General features: G+C 38.7%; 2 pseudogenes; both read left to right on the forward strand.

Annotated features, from left to right (window-relative positions):
* Positions 1-7,492: 7,492 nt before the first annotated feature.
* Positions 7,493-9,335, forward strand: LOC133233315 (olfactory receptor 5D13-like; annotated as a pseudogene).
* A 5,424-nt stretch (positions 9,336-14,759) lies between these two features.
* Positions 14,760-17,291, forward strand: LOC133233316 (olfactory receptor 5D13-like; annotated as a pseudogene).
* The last annotated feature ends 1,439 nt before the right edge of the window (positions 17,292-18,730 follow it).

Genomic DNA, 18,730 nt, shown 5'->3' on the forward strand with positions numbered 1-18,730 from the left:
ACTTTGCCAACAAAGGTCCATCTAGTCATTCCAGGTGTCATGTATGGATGTGAGAGTTGGACTGTGAAGAAAGCTGAACACCAAAGAATTGATGCTTTTGAACTGTGGTGTTGGAGAAGACTCTTGAGAGTCCCTTGGACTGCAAGGAGATCCAACCAGTCCATTCTAAAGGAGATCAGTCCTGGGTGTTCATCGGAAGGACTGATGCAAAGCTGAAACTCCAATACTTTGGCCACCTCATGTGAAGAGTTGACTCATTGGAAAAGACTCTGATGCTGGGAGGGATTGGGGGCAGGAGGAGAAGGGGATGACAGAGGATAAGATGGCTGGATGGCATCACCGACTCGATGGACATGAGTTTGAGTGAACTCCGGGAGTTGGACAGGGAGGCCTGGTGTGCTGCAATTCATGGGGTCTCAAAGAGTCGAATACAACTGAGGGACTGAACTGAACTGAATAAATGATAATTTTATTATTAAAATTGTTGTGTTTTACTTATGGGCTAAGATATAGTCAATTTTTAAAACTTCTTAAGAAAGATTGGAAAAAATTCTATTCCTTATTAGTAGATTTCTGTGATATAATGTAATTGTGTCATTTGGGATTATAACAGAAACACAATCACATATATATATATATAATATATTGGTTTTAGTTTGAATTTAGAGTCTTTTTATTTCTCCTCTCATCTCTTATAGTATGGCTTATTAATATTTTTGCTTTGTCATTGAATTATATATATATGTTAATAACATTATAACTTCATTATGCATTCTTGTTTTTATAATATATTAATAGTATTTGCTTCTGTAAGGATTTTAATATTTATACTAATATTTGCACATATTATTAACCATGTTTTTGTGTATTTACTTTTTATAAAATTAATTGAGATGAAGTGTTAACACTCTTCATTACCTAAACTATGTGATTATGTATCACTCTTAGTTCAAAAACGAAAATTGGAAAAACAAAGATAAAAATCAAAGGTGAATTGCTGCTTGAATGTGATATAGTAAATTGCCATCTTTGAACACTGGTTTCCTTATTCCTGAAAGAGACATGAAATTACTAACAGACCAAAAAACAAACAAACAAACAACAACAACAAAATAAACCTAAAAACAAAATTATTTTTTATTCTATGGACTTAAACCTAGAAAATAAGTGGCTTCCCTGGTGGCTCAGATAATAAATAATTCACCTGTAATGTAGGAGACCCAGGTTCAATCCCTAGGTCAGGAAGATCCCCTGGAGGAGGAATTGGCTACCCACTCCAATACTCTTGATGGAGAATCCCATGGACAGAAGAGCCTGGTGGGCTACAGTCCATTGGGTCACAAGAGTCGGACATGACTGAGCGGCCACGCACACACAAACCTGGAAGACAACTTCTCAGTTAGTTCAGAGAAACTGCTCTGAAAAGGGAAGGGAGGAGTCAGGATGTATATGCATTTTTGCAACAAAAACCAGGTAGTCAGACCATCAGAAGATTATCGGAAATTAAAACCAGAAAGCTCACGTTAATGAATTTAGGGCTTTCTGTGCCTGGGAGAGGGAACAGTCTGGGCTCCTTGAAATCATCCCTTTGAGCTGCACCCTGACTACTTAGGGCCAGTGCCCTGCTCTTTTCTATCCTGTGTTCCCTCAGGGTGCAGCTCTGTTCCAGAGAGTTCCTCAGGGCTCAGCAGCCTGAGCGGGAGGTTGGGGTGCAGGAGCCGTGCTGATGGCTTGGTGGCCTCAGCATCCTCTGTCGGTCGACATGACAGAGCACATTTTTCCTTCACAGAATAAAATGTTTTCAAAGTTATATTTAAACCACGAACATCTTGCTTTCTATCAGTTTCTGCTACTTTCTCTAAAGCAGTCAATCAATGCACATTATTTGTGCCTTGATTTAAATTACATTGTCACTCTGCCATCTAGCGGATATGCTATTTGTATCACTTGTTGCTGCTGCTGCTAAGTCGCTTAAGTTGCTTCAGTCGTGTCCGACTCTATGCGACCCCATAGACTGGGCTTTGCAGCTCACCAGACTCCCCAGTCCCTGGGATTCTCCAGGCAAGAACACCAGAGTGGGCTGCCATTTCCTTCTCCAGTGCATGAAAGTGAAAAGTGGAAGTGAAGTCGCTCGGTCGTGTCTGACTCTTAGCGACCCCATGGACTGCAGCCTACGAGGCTCCTCCAGCCATGGGATTTTCCAGGCAAGAGTACTAGAGTGGGGTGCCATTGCATCACTTGTTAGGGAAAGACAAATTCATACTCTTTGCTACTAATTTGCAGAGGGATTTTATGCTACTTGAGGCTCAGAAGGTAAAGGATCCCTCTAGAATGTGAGAGATTCTGGGTTTGATTCCTGGATTGGGAAGATACCCTCGGGAAGGGAACGGCAACCCACTCCAGTATTCTTGCCAGGAGAATTCCAGGCAGAGAGGAGCCTAGCGGGCTACAGTCCACAGGGTTGCAAAGAGTCAACCATGACTGAGCGATTAGCACTTTATACTCTTAGATCCTATGAAAAAATTCTACCAATTACTATGTAATTTTGCTGAGAATGAGACGACAAATAGATAATGTAGGGTCAAACTGGGAATGTTGGGGAAAATAAAACCAACATTTCCTTCCCATTGTGTCAAACTAGTATTTAAACTGTATATAAACTTAAGCGGAAAAAATAACCTCTTGTGTAATAAGAAATAATACTGGACTGAGACTATCAGATTTACTTTAATTCTTTAATCTTTTCTGAATATGTGCCAGACTGGAGCCCCAGACCAGATCAAAGAAAGATAAATAAAACTGCCTGTGCGCACACTAGACACCAGGGTGCCCGTGATGGCCTGCACTTCATACTTGCCATTCTCAGAGGTATCTACACATAAATACATGCAGGGAAAAAAGTGCAAGCGTTAGTTGCTCTGTCGTGTCTGACTCTTCATGACTTCATGGACTATAGCCCAACAGGCTCCTCTATTCATGGAATTCTCCAGGCAAGAATACTGGAGTGAGTAGCCATTCCCTTCTCCAGGGGATCTTCCCAATCTAGGGATAGAAGCCAGGTCTCCTGCATTGCAGGTCAAATCTTCACCATCCGAGCCACCAAGGATCTATCTAAAATTACGTGTTTACATGTCATACTGAATTTAGGAGGCTATTTTGAATTGAATTTCTTACTTTTTTAAAGCATGCTTTACCTACATACACTTATAGGAATGATCTCTTCAGTTAAGTGCTTTGCTCAGTCATTCAGTTGTGTCCGACTCTTTGTGACCTCATGGATTAGAGCCCACCAAGCTCCTCTGTCCATGGGAATTCTCCAGGCAAAAATACTGGAGTGAGTTGCCATTCCCTCCTCCAGAGGATCTTCCCAACCCAGGGATCAAATCTGGGTCTTCTGCATTGCAAGAGGATTCTTAACCATCTGAGTCACCAGGGAAGCCCCTCCTCAGTTATAGACAAAGATTAATAAAGTTTGTATTTAATTCAATCCTTATGTATTAAGGTGGTTAGAATGTACTGCTTAGTTATAGTAATAGATTTTTTTATCAGATGGAGTAGTTAAGTCAACCTGTTACAGATGTGTAAATTATGGATTTTGAGAATTATACAGATAATTTTAAAACAGTATTTTGGGAACACCAAGCAAAAAGTGATCTTAGTGAAAGCTCTAGGCCAGTGTGAGGACCAGTCACAGAATATGGGAAATGTAGAGAGACATTGTGGAGTTTAATATCTTGTTTACATTCTTCCAGAAAAGTCTTCCCCTTCCTTTTGTTTACATTAAAGTTTGTGTCTCTAGAGCCCCTTCTTATATACTTTTAGTGAAACTGGGCAACCCAGAGACTCTGAGTCATTCACACTATTCTGTTCATTGACACTGGAGAAAAAAATAGAAAATTCTTTCATTGTTGTTGGTCTGAAATTAGCTTCCTGGGGCTTTTAAAAGTTAATTCATTTAAAATTAAATTTCTGTCCTTAGGACACAGAAAAAAGGTCAGTGTTTCTTTCATATTTTAGCCTTGAAATATTTGAAGACAGTGGTAAGAGTCTCCTTTTGTTTTCCCTCCGTGTTCCAGACGTCTTCAGGCCTTTGGTTGGTTTATCAGATGCTCTAGCTCCCACATTGCACCTCACTGTTTACTACTTCTCATTGTAGGTGCCTGTGTAATTATTGCTAGCTTCTGGGAATCATTGACTCGTCTACAATGAGATGCTGTCAAGAACATAATGTTTGTTTCTGAAACAAAATGAAAATGGGAGTTAATTCTTTCTGTTTACATCAACAACTAATGCAACTGCATTGAATGCCATGATTATAGTATTGAAACTGAGTCCATTTCATTCCCATTGTCGACACCGTTTTACAACCACACTCTCTTCATTACTACATACTTGTCCTGTGGGCATAGAACTCTATTTCAACTCTATTCAGCAATCGGTTTAGTTCAGTTCAGTTCAGTCGCTCAGTCATGTCCGACTCTTTGCGACCCCATGAATTCCAGCACGCCAGGCCTCCCTGTCCGTCACCAACTCCCGGAGTTCACCCAGACTCACATCCATCGAGTCAGTGATGCCATCCAGCCATCTCATCCTCTGTCGTCCTCTTCTCCTCCTGCCCTCAATCCCTCCCAGCATCAGTACTAATCCTAATTGCATTCTTTACACGATTTAGATTCTCTGGTTCTCTGATCGTATCTCATACTTTTTGTTGTTGTTCAGTCTCACAGTCATGTAAGACTCTTTGCAACCCTATGTCCTGCAGCATGCCAGGCTTCTCTGTCCCTCGCCATCTCCCAAAGTTTGCCCTTCATAAACTCTACTTCTAATTGAAAACAATTTGAACATTCAAATTCCTACCTTGGTTCAGACTGTCTTCTCTGCTTAAAATGTCTTTTGTTTTTCTTTCTTATCCCTTCAATCTATCTTAACACTATAGTTTGACTCAAAGTTCAAAGTCCTATTGTGATTTTATCGATCAGGAAATATCTTGGTCATTATTCAAGTATCTCAACATGTGAGGAACACTCTTAATATGCTTGACAAAAGCTTAATGAAAAATAAATAAGCAGAACACAAAAATATGCACAGTGGCAATGCAGAAAAGTGTAGTATTTTTTAAAGCAAATCATTATTTCTCTCACTACATTACAATTATACCATAACAATCCCACTGTTGAACTTCCCAGGTGGCGCTAGTGGTAAACAACCCAACTGTCAATCCAAGAGAGACAGGTTTGATTGCTGGGCTGGGAAGTTTCCCTGGAGGAGAGCACTGCAACCCACTCCAGAGTTCTGCCTGGAGAATCCCATGGACAGAGGAGCCTGGCGGGCTTCAGTCCATACCCTCTCAGAGTCAGACACCACTAAAGTGACTTAACACACATGCACCCAGTCACTTTATCATAAGCCATAATTGAGAACAAGCTTAAATCTCTGTATTGCCACTCAGAGGACATCTGCCTACTCATCTGGAAATAATTTTAGACTTTGAACAATCAATAAATGCCTTCTATTGCATACGTTGACAAGGTGTGATCTGCAAACCAAATCTGTCCTACTGTCTTTTATAAATAAAATTTTATTGGAACAGAGTCATGCCTATTGACTTATATATTGCCTACAGGTGAATCCATGCTGCGAGATACAGAAGTGCATAGCTGAAATTGAGACTACGTGGCCCACAAGGGCTAAAGTATTTACTGTACAGCTTTTTCCAGAAAAAAGTGCTGCTCCCTGTCCTATTAAACTGTTATTGGAGTTGAGATGTTTATATGTTAAGATATGGCAGCTTCTTAAATAATAAATATACTATACTTCCCATAAACCTAGACTATAAACTGAAAAATAGAATACCAGTTTTTTTTGCAATTTCAATAATAAATGTAAGAATAAAAAAGAATTGTGCTCATATTTGTAATAGTAATGCAAGTTGTATTATCTTAAGAAAACCAATGGTTTTTACAGAAAATGAAACTCACAACACAATGTTAAAGAAAGGGTAAAAAACACTATAATATGATTCAAATTGTATAAGTTTTACATCCAAACACGTCAATATGTCCCTCAGATACAGAGAAAGTGAAAGTCGCTCAGTTGTGACAGACTCTTTGTGACCCCATGGCCTGTACAGTCCATGGACTTCTCCAGGCCAGAATAATGGAGTGGGTAGCCTTTCCCTTCTCCACGGGGTCTTCCTAACCCAGGGATCAAACCCAGGTCTTCCGCATTGCAGGCGGATTCTTTTTTTCCGCCACAGGTATACATGTGTTCCCCATCCCGAACCAGCTGAGCCACAAGGGAAGCCCAAGAATACTGAAGTGGGTAGCCTATCCCTTCTCCAGGGGATCTGCCTGACCAGGAATTGAACCGGGGTGTCCTGAATTGCAAGAGAATTCTTTACCAACTGAGCTATGAGGGAAGCCCACAGATACAGGGGGACAACCAGAAATTCAACAAAAATTAAGAATCTTTAGATTGTTACCCAATAGTTGATTTTGCTTTTGTATATTTCTGCATTTTGCAAGTATTTAATGACAAAAATATAGTGTCTAGTTCAACATTTTTAAAAGATCAATGGACTAGAGTGCATGATGAAATTGTTCCCCAAACTTTGGAAAAAAATGCGTATGCAACCAAAGTATCACAAGGACATTATTTCATCTAATTGCCCCATTTGTGGTCTCAAGGCAATAGCTAAATAATATTCTCTAAGGTTAACCTCCTTGGGGTTTTGGTGGCATATACATGTTACAGTTTGATGTTAGGGTTCAGCTTTTTTGGTGTCCTTTTTTGGTGTCCTTTTCTCAGTCCTTTTCAAGTCTGAATATATTTTTAATACATTATAAGAGAAATTCATTTTCTGAAATATTCATTGCAATATACTCTAGATTCCTGTTAACTATTTTTCAGACTTATTACTATATTAAAAAAAATGACTTCTCAGCATAAATTTTCCTGGAATCCATTGAACTTAGAAAAGAAGCTTTATTAAATGAGCCAGTCAAATTCTTCTACACTCAGGTGAGTTGATTTTTATTTCACTTTAAAAGGAATATAATATGTTCCTAATATACTTCATTAATCTTTGCAGGAGGCAAACAAGCACGTGTATAAATCTAACTGCCAGATTACCTGTTTAGTTGACTAGAAGTCTTTGATTATTTATCTTTCACCACATTTATTATTGTTCACCATGCTACATCACAAGGAAATTTTTTGTTTTTTCTGGATCACAATATTTTCATTCCCTTTATACATACAAACTTGAATAATAAACAAGAACTATAGGTTGTCATTTGTGCTTATATGGATTATATCCTGGAATAATGCTCTAAGAAACAAAATGAGGCTGAGATTTTATAATTTTATAGTTTCTAAAATGCCTGTTACAGGGCTGAACACATAGTGGGTCTGCAATGGGAAAATTATTCCAGGGTAATTGCACAGAAAAGAAGATAAATACTATGCGCAGCATCTGTGCTCACAGCTGAGCATGGCTGACACTTCCTGGACTACATGGGCGATTGGGAACATTGGCCCCAAGCCTGTTGACAAGTACAGAGTGTGGAAGGTGGAGAGAAAAGCTACAGGTGTGGAGAAGGAGTGTGGGGAAGAAGGAACAAGTGTGCATCAGAAATTGTATTCATCTTTGGTGAAGATTTCCCTTTCAACCCTGGACTATTCAAACTTTGTTACCATAGACATAGGGAACAAATCCTGACTTTTAAAAAAAAGTATTTTCAGTTAGAGAATATGTGCTCTATGATTTGCATGTTAAATTGAAACATACTTTCAGGGAATCAGGAATTAATCACATGTTTAAGAATGTAAAGGAATAACTGAAGAAAAAGAGTGGGGGAATATGTGAATGACATAGTTATACATGTACAGGAAATCTTGAAGTGTTATATGTGTTCTTGGAGTATAAATTTATAAAACCTGAGTGAAAATAACAGAGTGTTTAATTTCAACTCCTAATGATATATAGAATTTTTAGAGAAGTCTATGTGGAATGAACTTCCCTTTATACTGAGTGCCATTTCAGGTTTTGGTAAGAATTTAGGAAGTAGCTTTGAAAAGAATGAATTTTAATGTCAGAAAAAGACAGTAGAGGCATTTTGGAGGGAAAGAGGCTAATTTAAAAAATAATAATAATTCAATGCACTCTTTTTCCCCATAAGTACTCTCATTCTATGCCTAGGTCAGGAAGATCCCCTGGAGGAGCGCATGACAACCCTTCCAGTGTTCTTGCCCAGAGAATCTCATGGACAGAGGAACCTGGTAGGCTACAGTCCATGGAGTCACAAAAACATCCAACAATACTGAGGGAATAACATTACATTTCTTTCAAATTTTGCTGCAGATTTCTCTGAATCAACTTTTATATTTTGTCCACAGGAACCAAGAAAACCAGAGTGCTAAAGTCACTTTCATTCTCTTGGGCTTCTCAGAATATCCCGAACTCCAGATACCCCTTGTCCTGTTATTCTTAACCATCTACTCCATCAGTGTGCTGGGGAACCTGGGCATGATCCTAACTATCTAGATAAATCCCAAATTCCACACCCCTGTGTACTACTTCCTCAGACATTTGTCCTTTGTTGATCTCTGTTACTCAACAGTAGTTACATCCAAGCTACTAGAAAACTTGATTGTGGAAGACAGAACCATCTCCTTCACAGGATGCATCATGCAGTTCTCCTTTGCCTGCATATTTGTGGTGACAGAGACGTTCCTGTTGGCAGTGATGGTATATGACCGATTTGTGGCCATTTGCAACCCTCTTCTCTACACAGCTGTCATGTCCCAGAAGCTTTGTTCCTTATTGGTGGGTGCATCATACTCTTGGGGGTACAGTCTGTTCCCTGACTCTTACCCACTTTTTATCTGAATTGTCCTTTAGAGGAAATAATATCATAAATAACTTTGTCTGTGAGCACGCGGCCATTGTTGCTGTTTCCTGCTCTGACCCCTACATTAGCCAGGAGATCATTTTAGTCTCTGCCACGTTTAATGAAATAAGCAGCCTGATGATTATTCTCACCTCCTATGTTTTCATTTTTATCACTCTCCTGAAGATGCCTTCAACTGGGGGGCACCACAAAGCCTTCTCCACCTGTGCCTCCCACTTGACTGCCATTACCATCTTCCACGGGACCACACTTTTCCTTTACTGTGTTCCTAACTCCAGGAGTTCATGGCTCATGGTCAAGGTGGCCTCTGTCTTTTACACAGTGGTCATCCCCATGCTGAACCCAGTGATCTACAGCCTCGGGAACAAAGATGTGAAAGAGACTGCTAGGAAGCTAGTCAATACCAAATTATTATGTCAATGAATGTAAAATGGCTTAGGTTTGCTTTTTCATTTACAAGAGCACTGTGGAGAACTGTCCAAGTTTTGTAGCATTTTTAATAGCATTTCAAATTCCAATTTTTAGGAAGGAAAACAGTGCACACATTTAACGTAATTCCCTTGTTGATACATCGTTCAACCACTTTAGTAAACTGTAGAGACTTAGCAATAAAATAATAAATAACACCTAATTAAAGCCTAGACTATTTAAGTCTCTAGATAAAGTGTTTGTCATGTAAAGATTTCTGAGTAAAGACACATTACCATTTGGCTGTTCAGGTGAGTCTTCCTTTTTTCTTTTCTTTAAGTCATTATAGGTCATCAAAGAATGGATTTGAGTTGTCATGAAAGTTTATAGTTAACCATGAGGGAGTTACATCAGTTGAATCATAGTAACTAAGAGTTGTTCAACACTAAGACACTAAAGTTAAAAGACATTCCTGTGCTTAGTTGCTCAGTTATGTCTGACTCTTTACAATTCTATGGGCTTTAGCCTGCCAGGCTCCTGTGTCCATGGAAAGAATACTGGAGTGGGTAGCCATTCTCTTCTCCAGGGGATCTGCATGACCAGTAATCAAACATATGTCTCCTGCATTGCAGGCAGATTCTTTACCATCTAAGGTACCAGGGAAGCCTAAATTTAAAGGATATATTTATTTAACACCACATAGAAAGAATTTGCGGAGAAGGCAATGGCACCCCACTCCAGTACTCTTGCCTGGTAAATCCCATGGATGGAGGAGCCTGGAGGGCTGCAGTCCATGGGGTCGCTAAGAGTCGGACACGACTGAGCGACTTCACTTTCACTTTTCACTTTCATGCATTGGAGAAGGAAATGGCAACCCACTCCAGTGTTCTTGCCTGGAGAATCCCAGGGACGGGGAGCCTGTTGGGCTGCCGTCTGTGGGGTCACACAGAGTCGGACATGACTGAAGTGACTTAACATAGCATAGCATAGAAAGAATTGGTACATTATAAGTGCAAAGAAGTCATGTCTCTGTCCCCACAAAGTCCTGAGTATGATTTGTAAAATTCTACTTGTTAATATAAAATTTATCTGTTCTTTGTACATAAACCATCAAAAATAAAATTAAGAAATGCACACTTCAGAAATAGTTCCAGCTAAATCTAAAATAGTCTTTCATGTCAGTCAAATTACATATAAAATAGCTATTGCTGTACAATGATAACAGAGAACTTTGTTGGTAAGTAACATTAATGATGGATTGAATGGGGGCCCTGCTGATACCAATTAGAGCATCTGGTTAACCTGATTTAATTTTGCCCAACTAGCAAACTCATGGACTTCCCTGGTGGCTCAGATGATAAAGAATCCGCTTGCAATGCAGGAAACTTTGGTTCTATCCCTGGGTGGGGAAGATCCCCTGGAGAAAGGGAGGGCAACCCACTCCAGTATCCTTGCCTGGAGAATCCCATGACAGAGGAGCCTGGCGGGCTTCAGTCCATGGAGTTACAAAGATTCAGACACGACTGAGCAACTAACACACTTCACAGTGAACTCACATCCAGTCTAAGGAGTGAATTCTATGTGCTGTGGTGCTTCCCAGGTGGCACTAGTGGTAAGAACCTGCCTACCAGTGCAGGAGACGTAGGAGACATGGGTTCAGTCCCTGGGTTGGGAGGATCCTCTGGAGGAGGGCATAGCAACCCATTCCAGTATTCTTGCCTGGAGAATTCCATAGACAGTGAAGCCTGGTGGGCTACAGTCCATAGAGTGGCAAGGAATCAAACACCACTGAAGCGACTTAGCATGCACACGTGACTTGATATCACGTGTACCCAGCCCCTCCTCCCTAAATAGACTCTACTATCACATAAGATATATATTATCTGCCAGAAATTGGGGGAAAAGCCTAACACCTCTTTGTGAAAGACTATTTTTTTCCCTGCTAAGCATTTTGTCTAATAGTAATTCTATGTTCATCCATGTGAGAAGAATCGCCAAACTTATTCTACAGTGTCTGTAGTATTTTAGATTTCCAGGCATAATATATAACTCTTCTGGTTGCTTCATATCCTTGCTAATCATTGCTATTATATACTTTTATTATAGCAAATCCAGTGGATATAAATTGATATCTCATCATGACATTGATTTGCATTTTCCTAATAACTAAATATGTTGAGAATATTTTCACATGCTTGTTGGACATTTGTAAATTTTGTGTTGTGCCTGATTTGACTTTTTGTCTTTATTGTTTCTTTTCTGTACCTTTTCTTTTCACTTTATTGATAATGTTTTTAATATACAAATATTTTAAATTTTGAGGAAGTACAATTTAGCAATTTATTTATTTATTTATTGTCACTCATGTTTTTGTTTCCCTGTTTAAGAATCTACTGCCAAACTCAAGGGCATGAAATGTAAGGCCTGTGTTTTTCTCGTAAGAGTTTTATAGTTTATTATGAAAATTCAGGTCCTTGTTCACTTTCTGAGTTAACTGTTGTATATAATATGAGGCAAGTGTCCAATCCCGTAATTTTACTTGTGAATGCCCAATTGTCCTGGCATCATTTATTTGAAGAAGAATCTATTCTTTCTCAAATGAATATTAAGAGAATCATAACCTCAGAAGCACCATGATGATGGTGAGGTACAAGTTGGGAGAAATCAGAGCCCGTATAGGGCACAGCTACCCAGTCAAATGTATTTTGAATCTTCCACTAGTGAGAAATAAGCTTGTTGTTACTGTTGTTCAGTCACTAAGTCGTGTCCGAGTCTTTGCCACCCCATGGACTGCAGCACGCCAGGCTTCCCTGCCCTTCACTGTCTCCTGGAGTTTGCTCACACTCATGTCCATTGAGTCGGTGATGCCATCTGACCATCGCATCCTCTGCTGCCCGCTTCTCCACTAGCCTTCAATCATTCCCAGCATCAGGGTCTTTTCCAGTGAGTCAGCTCTTCATGTCAGGCGGCCAGAGCACTGGACCTTCAGCTTCAGCATCAGTCCTTCCAATGAATATTCAGGGTTGATTTCCTTCAGGATTGACTGGTTGGATCTTGCTGTCCGAAGGACTCTCAGGAGTCTTCCCCAACACCACAATTTGAAAGAACAATTCTTCGGTACTTTGTCTTCTTTATGGTCCAGCTCTCACATCCATACCTGACTACTGGAAACACCATGGTTTTGACTATATGGACTTTTGTTGGCAAAGTGATGTTTCTGGTTTCGAATGTGCTGCCTAGTTTTGTCATAACTTTCCTCCCACGGAGCAAGTGCATTGTAATTTCATGGGTGCAGTCACCATAAACAATGATTTTGGAGCCTAAGAAAGTAAAATCTTTCACTGCTTGCACTTCAGCTCCTTCTGCATCAAGTTATTATTTTTAACCTGTGTCCTTAAAGCCAAGTTGGGTAGTTACCAAAATTAGTGAAAATATCATCCTTTTCATAAACAGATGTTTTTAGAAAACATATCATCCAAAATTTCTTTTTAGATTCAGTAATAAACATCTGAGAACATTCTATATTTGAAAAGCCAATGGAATCTGTTTTCTATCAATAGAATCAATAGTGTAAATATAAAATAAAGTTTATAGTACAAATTTTGTAAAGTATGAACGGTAAATATTGTAAAGTATAAACAGTATAATTATAATTTAGCAGCCATATGTTTAGAAACATAAGAATATATATATATACCTTCATAAGAAAATTTTAAAAATTAAATGTGGATTAATAAAAGATAAATCTATTCATGTATAATTTCCCCTTGTGGATTTATGTATTTTATATCCACATAGATTTTTTTAATGGTGTTTTTTATTTTTTAAGATTAAATGAGTAAAGTTGATAATACAAATGCCCTAAGGCTTTAGGGAAATAATATACAATCAATATACCACCTGGGACAGAGTTCAGAGTTAAAATGTAATTAGTTGAATTGCAGTCATCAAGGCAGTACCTCAGTTATATTCTCTAGTTTTCACATGTCTAAGGTCATGATGGCATATATTTGTGATAAAGCTTGGTGCCAGGATTTACTTTTCAGGCTTGATCTTATCTTTGGTATCTCTGAGTTTTCTTAACAGGTTGGAAAATCATAAAGTATGAAATAATTAATGAAAAATACTGGGCACTCTTACTACCCTTTTCCGGTGTGTTTCTATTAAGTCCTAAGCAGCAGCATTGCTGGAGTTCATTAATCTTAGCAAAAAGTTCTTCACTAAATGACTCATTCAAGTTCTTCTGTATTTAGGTGAGTTGACTCATGTCTCTTTTGTTTTACTTAAAAAAGAAAATACAAAGATCCAGTAATCTTTGTAGGAGACAGACACTTGTGTAGAACAAGGTGTGCACAAAGAACCACGTTTTGGCTGAGAAGGTTTATGGAGTTATATCCCAATTCTTTCTTTCAAATAATATGTATCCTAGTTTTCTCATTGGGTATCAACCATAAAGTCAGAAATGGAGAATTCTTCTTTTGGCAAAAGAAGGCCCACAAAGTGGGCCTTGTCTTCAAGATTTTCCTGTAATTTTCTAGAAATAAAGTGACAGTAACAGCCATATTTATAAATAATAGGGATATCAGATAAGATCAGATCAGTCGCTCAGTCATGTCTGACTCTTTGCAACCCCATGAATCACAGCATGCCAGGCCTCCCTGTCCATCACCAACTCCCAGTTCACCCAGACTCACGTCCATCAAGTCAGTGATGCCATCCAGCCATCTCATCCTCTGTCGTCCCCTTCTCCTCCTGCCCCCAATCCCTCCCAGCATCAGAGTCTTTTCCAACGAGTCAACTCTTCGCATGAGGTGACCAAAGTACTGGAGTTTCAGCTTTAGCATCATTCCTTCCAAAGAAATCCCAGGGCCGATCTCCTTCAGAATGGACTGGCTGGATCTCCTTGCAGTCCAAGGGACTCTCAAGAGTCTTCTCCAACACCACAGTTCAAAAGCATCAATTCTTCGGTGCTCATAACCTACAGTAATTGTGAGTGATAAATATGCAAGTTTGTCTGTATACAGAGGGGATTAAACAATGAGTCATGTCTATAAAAGAAGGTGGCAAAATAAAGCAAACATCGTAAGAAAGAATAAAATGGGGAAATAAATTATAAAGAAATAGGCATGTACTATATAACAGAGGTTGATAAATCCACCTTCACTAAGAAGGATGTATTAAGTGATAATGAGGTTGAACTTATAGATCCAAGCAGTTTTTGGAAAAGTTATACTGAATAATGTTAATGTTATACATTTGCTATTAACATTTATTTGGAATCTTAAAGTCACTGTTATATTAAACAATCATGGAAAAGTGTTCTCATAATCTTGCACAGAGCATTTTAAATTGAAGGAATGTGGCTGGAATAATAGTCATAATCAATCTTTGCAGTGCTGAGACCTTACAAAGTCTTGTTACAGAGGGTCTGTCGTGGACATGGTCCTTGGAAGGTATCTTTCTTACAAGTTCATCATGTGGGAATCAGAAAGCTATAGTGTGGTGAGAAAACCTAGAGGAAAATAAGGAAAGGTGCATCTTAAACCAAGTGTTCTACTGAAATTCTACAGTGTTTCTATTGTGCAGCTTCCAGAAGAAGGGATTTCTGCATTGTCTTCCCCAGTGTGTCCACCAGTTGATAGATGTCCATGCTTGTTTTCACAAACATATCAGGTGTTTGAAATCATAACAATTATTCATAATTCTGATATATAAAAAGGTAAATATCTGTTCTACCATGTCTTACAGTATTTGAATTCATTATTGAAGTATCTAGTTCCAATCTAGTGATTTAAAATTTATGTTACTATTCTTATCTTACTATAGAGGAAAAGTTACTGATTATTGTGATCAGTAATAATCAAGAAATATTCTGGTGTCCCATTTGAAATAGGTGTCTTCCAGCCACTTTTCTTTGGAAGAACTAAAAACTTAATTCAAAATGGCAGAGTATATATTTGATCCATTCTGAAGCCTATATGCTTTCTCCAGTACTTTCACAGTTCTTATTTTTGTCACCCAAACTCCAAAATCTGCTACAATGGAAAAAAATGAGTTTTCTGTTCAATATTGTTTCAACTATTATCACAGGAAGCATAGCTCATATTTTGTTTTGAAACTTCTGATGAATAATACAATTGGCTATGAAGAATACATTTAAACATTTTTAAAATTAATTCAAGATAAGTGAAAAAGTTTAGTATGTCTTATAGCATAGCTCCAGAATGGGTTGAGAATTTGGAATAACTAGGAATAAGAAAGGAATTGAAAGGAGATACAACAACCAAGAAAATATTATATTAACTGTTTTGCAGAGATGTTACCATTATACAAATTAGCATATAAGTTAATTGTTTCATAGCTCAGGAGGTGAGGCAGGTAAGAAACTGTGGAACCTAAAGACATGTTTTTCTCCAATACATGTAATTGGATTGTATATATTAGGTGTTTTCACACAGCTCAGAGTCACGCAAAGACAATGTCTCCTGAAAGCAGCTGATAATAATGAGTTTTATTATTTGAAATAAAGCAAGACAATCTGTTTTAGTTCTTTGTTTCTGAAGATCATACACAATGAAAATTATTATTGGCTGTATAATTGACATACAAGTGAACATTAGCATAGAAACACTGTAAACAGAGTTTACAGTGAGCTTCGCAACACGTTTTCTATTCTCTCCCTATTTCACAGTTTAGTTTTTACTCTTCTGGATCAACACTGATACTTTGTCCACAGGAACTAAGCAAACCAGAGTGCTAAGGTCACTTTCATTCTCTTGGGCTTCTCAGAATATCCTCAGCTCCAGCTGCCCCAGTTCCTGGTCTTCCTGACCATCTACACAGTCACTCTGCTGGGGAACCTGGGCATGATCCTGATCATGAAGTCCAGTTCCATGCTCCACACGCCCAGGTACTTCTTTCTCAGCCACTTATCCTTCGTTGATTCCCGTTACTCGACAGTAGTTACACCCACGCTACTAGAAAACTTGGTTGTGGAAGACAGAACCATCTCCTTCACAGGATGCCTCATACAATTCTTTGTCTGCATATTTGTGGTGACAGAGACATTACTGTTGGCAGTGATGGCATATGACCGATTCGTGGCCGTTTGTAACCCTCTTCTCTATGCTGTTGTGATGTCCCAGAAGCTTTGTTCCTTGTGGTTGTCTGCATTATACTTTTGGAGTATAGCCTGTTCCTTAATATACACATACGTTTTATCAACGTTATCCTTTTGTGGGACTAAGTTCATAAATAACTTTGTCTGTGAGCACGCAGCCATTGTTGCTGTTTCCTGCTCTGACCCTACATTAACCAGGAGATCATTTTAGTCTCTGCCACATTCAATGAAGTAAGCAGCCTGCTGATTATTTGCACCTCCTAAGTTTTCATTTTTATCACTGTCTTAAGGACGCTTTCGACTGGGGGGTGCCACAAAGTCTTCTCCACCTGTGCCTCTCACCTGACCACCATTACCATCTTCCACAGGACCATCCTTTTCCTCTGCTGCTGCTGCTGCTAAGTCGCTTCAGTCGTGTCCGACTCTATGCGACCCCATAGACTGGACTATGCAGCCCACCAGGCTCTGCCGTCCCTGGGATTCTCCAGGCAAGAACACTGGAGTGAGTTGCCATTTCCTTCTCCAATACATGAAAGTGAAAAGTGAAAGTGAAGTCGCTCAGTCGTGTCCAACTCTTAGCGACCCCATGGACTGCAGTCCACCAGGCTCCTCCGTCCATGAGATTTTCCAGGCAAGAGTACTGGGGTGCCATTGCCTTCTCCATCCTTTTCCTCTATTGTGTTCCTAACTCTAGAAGTTCATCACTCATGGTCAAGGTGGCCTCTGTCTTTTACACAGTGGTCATCCCCATGCTGAACCCAGTGATCTACAGCCTCAGGAACGAAGATGTGAAAAAGTCAGTGAAGAAATTAATCAACATTAAATTGTTCTGTGATAAAATGCAAAGCTAGAAAGATTTTTTGAGAGTAAGAGTTTCTCAATAGCAAATAGAATCATGAACCTATTTTAACCTTGCAATTGACAGGCCAATTTCTGTTCACTCTTTTATTTTATTAAAGTAACTTTAAAATTACAAATAAAAATAGAAATAAAAGACTACTTCAACTAAAAGTTTGATACAAACATTGAATTGTAATTTTTTGTGTGTATAATATCTGACCTTGTATTTGTCCTGGTTAAATTTCAGTTTAATTCAAGTCATGTGAACTGCAGGACTTTTAAAAGGATCTGAAGAGTTAATGCCTACAGTAAGGAAGTTTACGTCTTAATGTAAAAGTAGTACATTGAGAGCTGCTCAGCATAAAAGTCTAAGTATCTTAAGACTCTATTAATTCCATAAGAAACATTTTGGCTTTGGAAGATTCCCAGGCAAACAAAGACAAATTTGAAATATATCTAACTTAAATAGTTCATAATATGGTATAGTTTAAATATAATTGCTAATATAACCAGATATAAATTATTCTCTATGTGCTAGTGCAAGAAAATGATACAAATGTTGGAGATATAGTGTATACCTATCACTTAAGTTTTTCCATGTACATCATTGTGGTTGTACATTTTAAAATGTATTTATCTATCTCTTTTACTAGAAATTTTACTTAGGTAATTTTCGATTCAATTTAAGTTACAGTATCTTTAAACCAGTTCTCCCATGATAGTATAGCAACCAACAAATTATGATTTAGTGTACAGATTTCAGTAAAGCATTAGCTATTTATTCATGAAAAAAGAAACATTTATGAACTCCAGTAGGTTGCAACAACAGCTATTTTTGAAATAGTGACTTTACTGAGGCAGCTCTGCTGATATGAGGCAGGTCACTTGAGCTTCAGGGCTGAGCTAATGGACCAACTAATCTTCACTCTACAGACCTGTATGTAAATCATCCTCCTTGGACCATTCTTATGTTGGAAGCAGAAGTCCCTGTTTGGGTCTCATCTATGTTTGGGTCAAAGTAAATAAAATTAAAAAAAAAAAAAGGTTAAACTCAAAGGCAAGGTTTGAAAATTTTTGCTTCTTGTAGAGCTGTTATGTTTTAGGTCAGGGGTACAGGGTGACATGAAGAAGTTGGCTCAGTATTTGTGCATGTGTGATGCGTGCCTTCTCAGTCAGGTCCGACATTGTGATGCCGTAGGCTGTAACCCCTCACGCTCCTCTGTTCATGGAATTTTCCAGGCAAGAATACTGGAGTGGGTCACCATTTCCTCCTCTAGGGGAACTTCCCAATACAGGAATCTAATCCAGGCCTCTCAGGATTGAACGAGAGTCTCTGGCATCTCCTTCTTGGCAGGCAGATTCTTTACCACTAGCGCCACCTGAAAGCCCTGACTCAATATTCACCAAAGATTAATTAAAACATTTACCTCATCAAAGATATTCTTTCTTG

This window comes from Bos javanicus, chromosome 20 (assembly GCF_032452875.1).
Source record: "Bos javanicus breed banteng chromosome 20, ARS-OSU_banteng_1.0, whole genome shotgun sequence".
NCBI classification, from domain to species: Eukaryota; Metazoa; Chordata; class Mammalia; order Artiodactyla; family Bovidae; genus Bos; species Bos javanicus.